This window comes from Bombus affinis, unplaced genomic scaffold, assembly GCF_024516045.1.
Source record: "Bombus affinis isolate iyBomAffi1 unplaced genomic scaffold, iyBomAffi1.2 ctg00000078.1, whole genome shotgun sequence".
NCBI lineage: Eukaryota > Metazoa > Arthropoda > Insecta > Hymenoptera > Apidae > Bombus > Bombus affinis.
Window position 1 is genome coordinate 23,484 of NW_026108827.1, and position 13,832 is coordinate 37,315.

Here is a 13,832-nt window from a genome sequence, read left to right on the forward strand (position 1 = left end):
TGCGAGAGAATTATCGAGAAACAAAAAAAGAAAAAATAATCGTCGGCCGGCGCGACTATACGCTATCGACGGCCAAACAGCGACTGAGACTAACTGAAACGAACTCTGTCGCAGTATGAGCACGGGCTGCGTTCGCGGATCGATCGAACACGTTCTGCGCCTCTCCGCGGCACCGGCGTCAAAGCCACGCCCGATGGCTGCAACGCACTGGTGCACTTGCAACATTAACCACTGGTCCTTCCTTTTTCGTGTGATATTATACCAGCATCTGCGATGCCATTTCAAAGACCGCAATCAAAGCATTAAATGCCAGATTAGAGCGACGCGATAATATTACCCGAATATTCGTCCGTAAATGTTACCGTATAGATGTTTAATTAAGCATTATTATGCTTCGAATAATTTACTATCACATGTTCCACAAGAAAACATATGTTTCACTTTTCCCCGTAGTATGATTGTAATTTATAACAAATATTTATAATTTATAATTTGAAATATTTATAATTCACTGAAAGTATCTTCCTGTCACGATCATAGACGTAAAATTTCAAATTAAAAGTACCAAATTAAAAACATATGTTATCCCGAAACCAAACGTACGACATGGCGAATCACGATGATACGATAAAAATTGATCTATGTCTTGATTTATTCAAACAGAACGAACTTACTCGAACTTTTCCAGAATAAACGATTTATTCGATAATATCCGTCACCAGCTTCTCTTCCTTCAACGGTAACAACTGACACCGAAAGCTCGAGAGACCCGAACGGTGAGACGTACCCAGAAGCAATGCAGTTACCTGGGCAAAGAGTCCCAAAGACCAAGGACGTAGAAAATTTCGAGAAACGGAAATGGAAACTGGAGTGGCGCGTCAATCAGCATTGACGGAAACTAATAAAAATGGAAAAAACCAAACTAATTCGTTTCACAAATTATTAAAACGATATTATTCAAAATTTCACTGGATCTTCTCACTGCACACGTCAATATTTGTCGAAATATCAATATTAAAAAGTTAATAAAAAAAATATCTTCTTTCTTCATACCTGTCTTTCTCCCGGGCGGCGAAGGAATACTAGAATGTTCGAGAACAACGGATACTTTTTGATCTTATCTCAATATCAATTTCAATCTTTTTAAACGAAATACAATCTGAACGATGAAACGTTTGATCAAATAATGTTCTTCGTTCGATACTATAGGAAATTGAGAAGAAACATCGAAAATTCGTTAATAAAACGAATTTCTTTGTTTCTGTGAGATAATAAACTTGATATACGTATTGGTTTTTAAAATCAATATATCTAACCAATGGGCACACTTTTAACAAGGGTGATGGAACATACCAAAAATCTTTCAAGATGGTCTTGGCAACGGAAGAGTCGAAAATATGACAATTATAAATGAAAAATTCTAATATTTTACAGCTGACAACGATAAAGAACTCCAGATATTCTCCTAATTAATTTACAACAAATTCGCGTATATGATCGATAGCTGACGTCACTGTGTCCCACAGCCCTTGTAAAACGATAAGAATTTCCTGGAAAAACTTGTAGCCACGAAATGAAAAAGATGATAAAACTTCTAACAAGAGTACTGAGACGAGCAACTTTGTACTTACCCCTTCGGAGTAGGGAACGTGATTAAACGTCCGCGAGTTCGAAACTTTTGTAAGTCACTGCACGGCCGCTGCTTATGGTGGAAATGTAATAGATATAAGTACAGAGCGCGTGAGCGAACTAAAAACGCGATATAGGGGTAAAGAGAGAGACCGTTCCGTCCTTCTCTAATGCCCGCGTACTTGTACCGGAAATGTGTAACAACGGTAAACAAGCGCCGTCAGTGTCCACTAGTGTGCATGCCTGATTAAACAAGGACAGAAAATGCTTATATACAGCCTTCTCTTTCTATTTCCATGTCGCATCCATCTTACTATACAGTAGACAGGATTCGACTATTCCATCATTATATTCGCACCCTGCTTACGTGTGAACTAACATTGCCATGACAACAAATCGTTCGTCTCCTGTTTGATGCTCAGTTTTCAACGGAGTTGAAGGGAAACTTTATAAGAGAAAGGAAGTGACGGATTGTCTCAAAGTAATAAACGAAAATTCTCGTAACTATCGAGAAACGATAGTCAATACAAGGATATCATTATCACATTTAAAACTATTACAATAAACGGTGATTTATCGCTGCAAGGTACCACAAATAAGATATCTCATAATTTGCGAAAAGAGGTAAGGAATATTCTAGATTTTAGACTTTGGAACTTCCATGACAGTCATGAGTGTGTTTTGTCATTGATTTGCCATATTGCGTTTTTCACAATTGTTGTTCATTTTTTGCGATATTTTACACTCGCACATAGTATCTATGATTTTTTCTTTCGATAATTCTTATAATTATTGTCAATAATTAATTATTTATAACCATTTACGCTGTATTATATATCATTAAGATTTATCTTTGCACGTATCAAGATAGTAGATAACAAAATTATGTTTATAAATTTATATTATGTGTATATATTTAGATATCTTCTTAGTTGCAATTTTTTCGAATAGTATCGGTGACCAATCGAAATAGAAATTAGTGCGGAAAGAGGGGAAGGAACCAAAATTTGAAAATCGACATCGGTAACTCAGTAGTTATAGAATAACTCAATCGATAACGTAGATTAACTAGTTATAAATGAAAATATATATAAATTCAAACTTTAAAAATTAGAAATTAAAAAGCAGAAGGCAAAAAATTATCGCCGAGGATTTATATAATAATAAATAGACAGTACATTCTTTTTGTCTGTCTTACCGAGAAATAAAACAGTTAATTGATGATTATCGTATAGTGTGTACTCATAGCATAAAATTTGTTCAATGAATTAAAAATTATATTTTTTAGATATGTAGACATTAGCGATGTATTAATCCGGGAAGCTCGTCTACCTCGGAAATATCGAGTCTGCGACAACGTCGATTTGGAAATTATTCTTACAGAATATGAAAATTATTATTACAAGATGAAATTCCAAAAATATCCTATATTGTGCAAGAAAATAACTGAAAAGGAAATAAAGACGAGGGAAATGACAAATGCGAACAAAGTGTAAGAATTTAAATTATTTAACACTATTCAACGTTCTCAACGTATTCAACGTATCGATTACAATATCATTCAATCTTCGAAGAAGTAGTAAAACGTGTCAAATCTGTTAGCAAAGAAACGAGAAGTGAGTCTGTGAAAAGGAGGAATGTACAACAGAAGATGACGGGTGACGCTACGGATGATATTAATCTCGCAATAACATTGACACCAATTTTCGCCAATGAAAGCGATGAATCTTCATCAGAAGAGGAGAGCTATTTAACATCTTAATGGAACAATCCACGCAATCAAAGATATCAAAATAGGCTCAGAAGCTTTATATAGACAATCTGGAATTATGGAAGATTATTGAAGACATTTCATGCGTAAGTTATTTTCGATTAATATACGTATTGTAAATACTGATTTCAGTAAAGCTTTAAATAACGAATTACATAACATTTACGGAAATTAATACGGAGATTATGCGCCATTTCATCTTTGTATTGTCGCAGGAAATCATACTGACAAAATTAAATGTATATTGGGACAACATCGTAGGCCTAGAGGAATGTAAATCTGCTATTAAGGAGGCCATTGTGTATCTCCTCAAGTACCTTATCTTTTTTAAAGGCCCATTTTCTCCCTGGAAAGGTATTCTGCTATACAAGCAATTACGAAATAGGGAAGACGATGTTGGCGAAGGCAGTCGCAACAGAATGCCACTGTACCTTTTTTAACATAACGGCCAGCTCATTGGTGAGCAAATGGAGAGGTGATTCCGAGAAGTATATCCGTGTAAGTTGATTTCCTTTGTCTATGAAGAAGAGATTCTGGAATATATCATATATAATAATAATCATATATAAATAGAATAGTTGTTTGGAAAACGAAATGATATTACGTTCGTGATGAAACAATGAATTTAAGGAATTTTGAATATAATATTTAATAAATAATAAATACATTTGTTAAATTGAACAGGTTTTATTTGAACTTGCCTAAAATTATTCGCCTACAATTATTTTGATCGACGAGATTGACTGGATAGGCACAAATAAAGGAGTAAACTGTACATTGTCTGAACCTTCAAAGAGATTCAGATCAGAACTTCTTTCTAGATTGGATGGATTAGTATCTAACGAAAATTCTAATGTAGTTCTTTTGGCTGCAACTAATTGCCCTTGCTATGTATATCACGCTATTTCAATGTTTTCTAAGTAGAAAATATCTTAATATCATAATTATTCATTATCTTAATCTTAATTATTGTGTTGTTCGGAATATTCCTTCGTTATTATTAATATAACAGAACAATAATATTTATTGTAAATATATTATTAGGGACATTGATGCAGCTTTACGCAGATGCCTCGAAAAGAAAATATACGTATCATTACCAAATGAAGTTACTCGACTCGATATGTTCAAATAATACCTTAGCAACCAGTTATTAGAGAATATGGATATTGTAAACCACATAATAAAATCTACTGAAAAATATTCTTGCGCGGATATAAAATTGCTTTGTAAGCAAGCATGGCTGCTAGAAATAAGTCCAATGTGGGAAAAACTTGAAAAAAAAGAAACATCTGTTACGACTTTGAAATATGAATTAAAGAATTATGAAATAATAGCAAAATTGTTAAAAAACAATGTCACCTACAGTTACGGATGTGGATAGATATGAAGCGTGGAATAAATATGTATGCCATAAGAACATATTTTAAAAAATATAAATGGTTATCATAATATATATCATTAATATAATTATCGTTCGAAAAATTGTTCGTGTGCGTGCATGTATGTGTGCGCACGCGTTATAAACAAGTTTGAAATGTTCGTGCTACATATATGTATACGTGGTATACATCTTCCCTTATAATATATAATATGTGTAATCTGAGTGGTAATATCTCCACGTATTACATATGTGTTAGTGTATTTTATCGATAATCTGTCTTTTATTTCCTCTTATCTTATTAACGCATGTATGGGCGCGTATATGCGCCGGGCGAAAGCTATGGGTGTAGACTCAGAACACATATATGCGTTTTTTGCAAGTATTCCGCATGGCCTAAGGACAGATATACGCGTTTGTCGATTTTTCCGATCAAGTAGAAGTAATACTATTACATTTATGTGAGATAAATATGAATGTATTCCTTAGTAACGGCAGTAAGCAAATGCCAATAATGTCTCGTTATAATTGTCTACCTGTTTCGAGGACAGTCGCATCTAATTATCGAGAAGAAAATGTGTTGTTTGTGTGAAAAATAAGAGAATGCAGAAAATGCGATGTCGGATTATGTATCGATAATTGTCTTGAAATTTTTCTCATACAACTGAATTATTAGCCAAATTCTGTTGTAAATTCTAAATGTTTATTGTAAATTTCAATGTTTAAAATAAATAATCAATACTAAAAAATAACGCTCTTGAATTATTTAATCTCGTGCAAAAGAATTACTATAACTTATTACGCTTTGCGCTTTCAATAGTCAATCAACAGAGTTCAGTCTAACGAAGAAGTTCCCTCTTACGCTAACGAACTGTCCTGTTTTTGCGTCCAGGCTTTCACGACATAAATTAAAATATCGCACATAAGCACAGCGTAACAGCGGCTTAAATTTAAGTTACAATAATAATCTTAAAAAAAAAAAAAAAAAAAAAAATGTAATAATGCATGGCTATGTCGTACCGTCGCGTATCGGTACTTTTGCCTGTACCACCCTACAATCAGAATTCAGCGTTTATTCTGGAAAAAAATCATGTAAAAAAAAAATATGTAAAAAACCTGGAATTAATAAACAAAGATTTTAAAAAATCAACAATTAAACAAGGGATTGAGATGACCAACCCCGCTCACGCTGCGAACTTCGAACGCGGAAGAGTCGAGCCGTGGCCATGATGGGTGATTCCAGGAATCGGTCGCGTATGGCAGGATCTGCCATGCTTTACCGATCCCAGCCGCGCCGATTTCCGTCAACAGACACAGTAACGGAGATATTTGGAACAGAAGCAGCCGCATATTCGTCTATCTGAAATTAAAGAGATGATTTCATGTAGAAGATACAAATTTGTTCCCTGATATTGAAATGCCGAACACGAGGAAAATGAGACATGCAAATGACAAAGTCGATGATCAATAGGAAGATAACATAAACAATTGTAGATTGCAAGGAAAATTTTGAAAAATGATACGTGTTCTAATAATAGAATATAAATAATAAAAAGGAGAATGTAATTGCCATTCTTCTATGTATTTTAATTTATGAGACGTAACTTCTGAATGACCTGTAATGCCCGTTTCCGCGGCATTATGCGCCGAGTTCCGGACTACGCGTAGATCCGGTAGTGCGATTGTTCACTCGACTACATTTACCATAGCGAAGTCGAACCTCCCGCGAAATCGAACTAGAATTCGACCCGACACGCGTACGCGCCCAACCACTGAAAGTTCAACGCACCAGTACCGTCAGACGATTCGAAACTTGTGAATCATCTGCTAACGATACGTATCCACCGTCAAAATATTTCATTGCAATAATTTTTCATAACGTTGCAACGATCGCTATATTTTCAATATACATGTATGATCGTAATAAAGAGTGTCTACTCTTCTTAGACTGTTATTTGTACAACATTATACGGAAATGTATGTTTTACGTGATATGGCTTCTCTCGACGCGTGGATCCATTGGGAAAACTGCTATATTTATGGTAACTTAATCGTTACAATAACATAAGAACACGTAGAACCGACTCAAAGTTGTAAAAACATGCTTGATACAACTCAAGTGTATTATATACGTTTGAAGCATCACCGCCCATTACTACACCATCAACATCAATCATGTTCTACACCACGGTCATTCTTCTGCAAAAAACGATAATTAAAAGAGAAAGAGAAAGAAGAATTACTGCACAAACTTCGACAACCATGGGACTTCCGTATACATATACAACAATAAGATCACCGTGAAATTGTCTTATCTTGTTCTTTTAATCGCGAAAAATCTGTCCGTAAGTTCGTGGACCGTGTCGAACAGAACGCTATATACGAGATAGAACGGGTTTTTGTCCGACTGTTGCACGGTTAAGAGCACGACGAGCAACATTGTTCGTGGCGATAAAATGAAGGTAAAAAAATGCAACGAGGAAACAAAGGATAGAACGTCTAGACATAGCGGAACAAATCTTCGGCAGGAAGATCTTCTCCGTTAACATCGACTCCGCACAGTTACGCTCGCTCTTTTACAGTTAGCCTCGCGGACCTGTCTTAATTTGTAACTACGTTTCGGGACATCCTCAACACGTTCCCCAACGCGTAGGTTTCATACGACAAATTCAATGTCATAGTGGTTTAAGTCGTAATTCCGAATGTTTGAATTCATTTTTACTCTCAAACATATCTTCCCTTTGGTTTCAGAACCGATTAAGTCGTAACTTTATTCTCTACCATTTCTGTTTCCACGGTTTGAACAGATGTAATCTATTTTTACGGTAATAAACACAGAAGATTATTTGATGAAAACTGGCAATGGCCTAACTTACACCACTATGATTCTCAACCCTGTTTTCCAAATTGTGTTATATAATATTTTATGAAATGTTGGTGCCATACAGGATGAAACGATCTTAGGCGAATCAAACATCTTATTTTCCCTTACGCCATTCAAATTATAAAATATGCAAACTTTTTAACATTTAACTCCGCTGTCTCATTATGTCGATTCCGTCAACTGTACGTATGCTGATGAACAGTAGTTAATTGTCGGTTTCACGATGGGATTTCGAAGAGGAAATTGGATAGCGGATAGGTGAGGGGCTCTGAAGTAGGATAAGAACGTAATTGTAACTCGACTTTTGATGATTTATTGCCTAGCTAGCGGGATCGAGAGCGTGACTGGTGATGTAAGATACTGAGGAAAGTTAATTAAACTTAGCTTCATTACGTAGAGTAAATAAGATGTTTGATTGCAGTAGAAATTGTCACATATTTGATAAATGTTAGATTTCTATATATAAGAAAAATGTATAAAAGATATATAAGAGTATAAGACTATTTCTAAGAAAGGTAAATTATGGGTTTTTCATCAAATGTTTGAATCAACTTTGTTAAAGCATTCCCTAATTTAACCATTTAGATGTTAACTATCGAGAAACCGGTCCAGTGTGTCGTATATCTCATCATTTACATAGGAACAAAATCTCCACGTTCAGGCTGTACAGTTAATTGAAATTAAAGGCAAACACTGTAACTCTGGCACAACTGTCCTTATTTTCGCAACTAATTACCATTTGTCCCATTTCATTAAAACTTTTTAACAGCCGGTAAATAAATCGATGGAATTTCCTCGGTTCAATTTATGAGTGATGAAAATCAAAATTACTTAAAAGTACCATTCCTCGATATCTCCAAAAATATGTCATTTCTAACCGTATAATAATCTATAAGCAGAGAAATGTCAATGAAAATTTAAGACGAAAAAGAGGTAAATTTACCTGAATTCCAGAGTGCGGCCGGCTTTCAAATGTCGTTGACTGTTTAGAGTTACCACGCTTACTACGGTCCGTGAACTACGGCTTCCCGGTTTACCCCGGCTTCGTATCTGCATACCGTGTGCTGTTGTCGCAGCTAAAACACGCTCACCTCTCTACTCGCGGACTTAACTACTGTTCTCAATTGGTCGCTGTTTTTAACTGTAGTTCTTGTTCCGAAAAATAGGTAAATGGCTTCCTCTATGATCTACGAGCCAACACAATCAAAGATGATCGTTTAAAGTAGCTTATAGGAACAGGCAGACTACGGGCACATTTACGCTCCGATCGTGTGTAGAACGCTAAAAGGTAGAATTCTGAAAACTGTAGAACAAACGAGCGATAGTATTGCTAAAAAGACAAGTTAAGAGTACATAAATATGTAGTAAGAGGAAAGAAAAGATCTTCAACTGACAAACAAGTAATTGTGTCTATCATCATTTCGTCAATGCGATTAAGGATAGTTATATACATTTATACATTACATTCTAAGAGTTACAGTTGCATGAAACAAAGGAGAAAGTGATGGGAGCAACTTACCTGCTCATTTATCCTCTGCACGTTCGGAGATGCGCATTAACATTATCATAATCGCTCAGTTGAATTATGCTTGTATTAGTATGTTTTATCTTCTTCGTTAATACATAAGAAGTACTTCAATATCGAAATAATCTGTGAAATCTAAGTTATATATAAATATATATACTTTCAATGTGATTATCAATAGTTTAGTTTATTTAATTCAACATATGTATATTTTCATGAAAACAAAAGTACGTCAAATTTTAACGAGCAATAGCTTTCGTTTTACATCTCTATACGGTAATTTTCAGGATGCAAAAAGAAAAATAGAGAGTCTGATCTGAAAATAGAATGATCTTGAATAAATTGTAAAGGACATAATAGCGCTGTCATGCGCTATGGTGCATAAACTAGGGTAGAATTAAAAGCGTAGTAGAATGTAGATCGTTAACAAATAAAAATTAATCTAGGTGTTATTAAAGAAATTTGTTTCACCTTTTAAACTTTTTGATGATTGGTTTACTTTGAATATTTTGCATATTTTTGCATATCATGAGCATTTTGTACATTTCCATACAATCAAATTTTCTATGAATATAAAATGATCCGCACTCTACTTCATAGTATACTCTATACGTTTAAAATGCTCCATTAGAAGCTTAAATCTATCAAAATACAGCTCCTAAGGAAATGTGAACTTTCACATGAACACATAATATCGATTTTCTGATTGAAACGTATAGACAGGTATATATACTAGCATAAGCCACCTTCGGCATTGGACTGCGTGGTGCAGCACTACTCCCTCTGGGATATCCTAGCCACTTTCGGCATTTGGCCGTATGGTGCAGCACTAGCTCTGTAACATAGAAAACCATAGGCGTCAGTTCTTCTTATTTCCTCTCTCATATATGTTTACTTTAATGTCACTTATTCAGGCGCTTGATATATTGTCGGAATGAAATTTTAGTAATGTGCAAGTAATTGTGAGTAGATTAATAAAGTATAATAAGATATTAGATTCATATACATAGTTTCAAGTGACATCAATCTTTATGTCTAGTATATACATGTGTATTGGTCTATAAGTCAGTGTTAAAATAACAAACAAATGGCAGAAGAAGGAAAGAAGATTTCCTTCGGTTTTGCAAAATCTATTAAGAAATCTATTAAGAAAAAATGCTATTCCACAAGAAAAAAAGAAAGTTGATTACATTGAATGCCTTGATGAGAAAGGTATTAAAGTAATAGGGTGAGTTCAAAAAGTAAAATTTATAATCAAGAAACATATAACCTCAACCTAATCTATAAAAATCACCAATAGCGGAATATATATATTTGAAAACAATTTTTTTATTTCAGTGAGGAAGAAAAAAAGGATGAACCTCTAATTATTCCATTACTAGGTTCAAAACCCTGGCATGATAGAATTCTTAATAAAATAGATGCAGACATTTTCCTTCCGAAGGCAGATAAGGAAAAGGTAGGAGACGCTAGTGTTAACGAGGCAAAATCAAAGCTATCTAATGGAAAAGCATCGCCAATAATATCAATAAAGAAAGAGCCAGTTGAAGATAGTGAAAATAAAGTTGTTACTTTAGAAGAGCAAGCGGCGGAAGAAATCATTGAGGAACTTAAGTCAAAGAATGAACATGAAACTAAAACAAATGATTTAACTTTACCTTTAGTAGAAGATGAATCATTAAGAGGCAAAGAACAGGTACGTTATCAACATATTGATGTGCAATGCACAGATGTATTACATTTGCATATTATAAATATTGTTTTTTATTTTTCAGTCTACGTTAGAAGGTTATGAAAAAATTCCTATTGATGCTTTTGGTGTAGCAATGTTACGGGGAATGGGATGGCAACCAGGAAAGGGAATTGGTTGAAATGAAAAGTATGAATTTTACTCTAGATTAAATTAATTATATGTGTTTAATACATCACTTATTGGAAAGTAAACAGAGAACATCATTTTTTATTTCACAATCGTTTATTCTAACTATTACAGATTAGTAGCAGCTGTCATACCAGAATTACGACCAAAAGGTATGAAACTACAGATACCAAAAATACAGATTCCTAAAAAGAAGAGGAAGAAGTTAAAATCGAGAAAGGAACATTTGTGAAAATTATAGCTGGAAAACAAAGTAATAATTATGGTCAAATAGAAGGATTCGATGATGATGCAGGAAGGCTCATAATAAAACTAGCTCTTGGTGGAAATATAATATCTGTAAATGAATTTATTGTACAGCCAGTGACTAAATCAGAATATTCTAAGAACTCAAAAGTTCTAAGTTAGTATGAAGTGTTAGTTTTTCATTAAGGGACTTTTAAGAAAATAAATTTGAATTGACATATACATATAAAGACATAATCAGGCATGTAGAAAAACTAATTCAAGAGTTCCTGTAAGTGTGTTGTTGCATGCAATTTTTTAAAGGTCCCTTCTAATTTTATATAAAATATGATAACTGTAGATCGGTCCGTCGTGTCCAGTAGTTGGGTGACTAGTGGGTTGTGGTGGTTGTTGACTCTTGTGTTATATCTGCTTCTGGACTTGTGTATTTCATCTTTGACTGTAGGTATCTTGAGGTCACGGTGGATTGTTTCGTTGGTAACATACCAGGGTGCATTTGATAGGGATCTTAGCGTTTTCGATTGGAAGCGTTGGAGTATTTCAATGTTGGAATTACTTGCTGTTCCCCATAGTTGGATTCCGTAGGTCCAGACAGGTTTTATTACGGCCTTGTAGATTATTATTTTGTTCTGTATGTTTAGTTTGGAGCGTCGGCCCGTGAACCAATAGAATTTTCTTAATTTTTCCTTTAGTTGCTTTGTTTTTTCTGAGATATGTTTTTTCCAAGTTAGCCTCCTGTCCAGGGTCATGCCCAGGTATCTTACGGAGTCCTTGCTTGGGATTATTGTGTTGTTAATGGTGACCTGGGGGCAGGTTTGTTTTCGGAGCGTGAAGGTTACATGAGAGGATTTTTTTTCGTTTATTTTGAAACCCCATTTTTGGAACCACTTTTCCATGGAGTCGAGACTTCGCTGGAGAGTGGATGAGGCAATTGCCGGGTCTGCGTGGGTAGCTAATAGTGCTGCGTCGTCGGCAAATGTTGCTATTGTTACCTCGTTTGATATAGATAAGTCGGCAGTGTAGATGGAGAACAGTAGGAGTCCGAGGACACTACCTTGGGGTATGCCGGATTCTATTGGGAATGTTGCGGAAGTGGCGCCTAGACATTTAACTATGAATTGTCTGTTGGTTAGGTAGGATTTTAAGATGGAGTAGTATGGATGGGGTAGGATCTTTTTGAGCTTGTAGAGTAGCCCTTGATGCCATACTTTGTCGAATGCCTGTTGGATGTCTAGGAATACCGCTGAGCAGTATTTTTTCTTTTCAAGGGTTTGGCTGATCATGTGGGTTATGCGGTGGATTTTCTCTACTGTTGAGTGTTGTTTTCGGAAGCCGAATTGGTGGTCTGGGAGCGTTTTCAATTCTTCTAGGAGTGGAAGGAGACGATTCGTGAGCATCCTCTCGAATAGTTTAGACAGGGTAGGTAAAAGACTGATTGGGCGATAGGAGCTGGTTTCATATATTGGTTTACCGGGTTTAGGGATGAGGGTGATCAGTGAGATTTTCCAAGCCTTGGGAAAGTGTTGAAGGCGGAGGATAGCGTTAAAGATTGATGCGATGAGTGCAATCCCTTTTATCGGAAGTTCCTTGATTGCTTTATTTCCTATTAGGTCGTGACCTGCTGCTTTCTTGGGGTTTAGGCGACTGATTGCTTCTATGATCTCTAAAGAAGTGAAGGGTTCAATAGGAGGGGCATTTGGAAGGGAGTGTGCAGATATTCGGTAACGTCCGCTGCAGCTATGGAGGAATGGAGTTGGAATACTTCAGTCAAGTGTTTGTCAAATAGGTTGGCTTTTTCTATAGGGCTACGCGCCCATCCACCCTGCGGACGGCGGATTGGAGGTATTATTTGTGGGAGGCGCGTGAGTTTCCTGGAGGCCTTCCATAGTGAGTAGTTGGAGTCGGCTGTGGGGGACAAGCTGGCGAGATATTTGTGAAAACGGTCATTATTGTAGTTTTTTATAGTTTAGGATAGTTTTCTAGTTGCGTTGTTTAGTTTGCGTTTGTCCTCCGGTGTTCTATGGGTCTGCCATATGCTTCTTAGTCTACGTTTTTCTGCTATTTTTTTTAATATGTACTGGGGGTATTCGTGATTGCTGATGGACGTTTTTGCCGGTGTGGAGAAGCGGATAGCGTTTATTATGCTCGTGTTTTGGTATTCCGTGGCTGCTTCGATTTCTTCATTGGTTTTTAGTGAAGTTGAGGCTGAAGTTGTGTGTGTAAAGACTTCTCTAAAGAGCTGCCAGTTGGTGTGTTGGTTATGTATGGAGCCATTACGTGTATTCTCGATGATAGTTGAACTGACTGTTACTATCACGGGGGAATGATCAGAGGAGAGATCAGCCGAGGAATTGATTTGGACGTGTCTTGACGAGATATTTTTAGTTATGAGGAAATCAAGGAGATCGGGTATTTTGTTTGTGTCGGTGGGCCAGTGTGTGGGTTCGTATGTGGTAAGGTAGTTGAGCTTGTTGGTTATTATGCTGTTGAGGAGGTTTTTGCCTCTTACTGTAACCA

General features: G+C 35.8%; 5 long non-coding RNA genes across 5 annotated transcripts; 2 read left to right on the forward strand and 3 right to left on the reverse strand.

Moving 5' to 3' along the window:
- Positions 1-2,549: 2,549 nt before the first annotated feature.
- LOC126927192 (uncharacterized) lies at positions 2,550-3,391 on the forward strand. The gene is made up of 2 exons (XR_007715273.1): positions 2,550-3,121; positions 3,232-3,391. It is a non-coding gene; the product is annotated as an uncharacterized LOC126927192 (long non-coding RNA).
- LOC126927178 (uncharacterized) lies at positions 3,118-3,765 on the reverse strand. The gene is made up of 2 exons (XR_007715258.1): positions 3,567-3,765; positions 3,118-3,450 (listed from the first exon to the last, which is right to left on the reverse strand). It is a non-coding gene; the product is annotated as an uncharacterized LOC126927178 (long non-coding RNA).
- Positions 3,766-3,825: 60 nt separating this feature from the next.
- LOC126927191 (uncharacterized) lies at positions 3,826-4,747 on the reverse strand. Its single transcript, XR_007715272.1, has 2 exons — positions 4,539-4,747; positions 3,826-4,187 (listed from the first exon to the last, which is right to left on the reverse strand). It is a non-coding gene; the product is annotated as an uncharacterized LOC126927191 (long non-coding RNA).
- A 4,061-nt stretch (positions 4,748-8,808) lies between these two features.
- LOC126927181 (uncharacterized) lies at positions 8,809-9,930 on the reverse strand. Its single transcript, XR_007715263.1, has 3 exons — positions 9,662-9,930; positions 9,185-9,506; positions 8,809-8,968 (listed from the first exon to the last, which is right to left on the reverse strand). It is a non-coding gene; the product is annotated as an uncharacterized LOC126927181 (long non-coding RNA).
- On the forward strand, positions 8,920-9,401 carry LOC126927206 (uncharacterized). Its single transcript, XR_007715286.1, has 2 exons — positions 8,920-9,065; positions 9,138-9,401. It is a non-coding gene; the product is annotated as an uncharacterized LOC126927206 (long non-coding RNA).
- Positions 9,931-13,832: the final 3,902 nt, after the last annotated feature.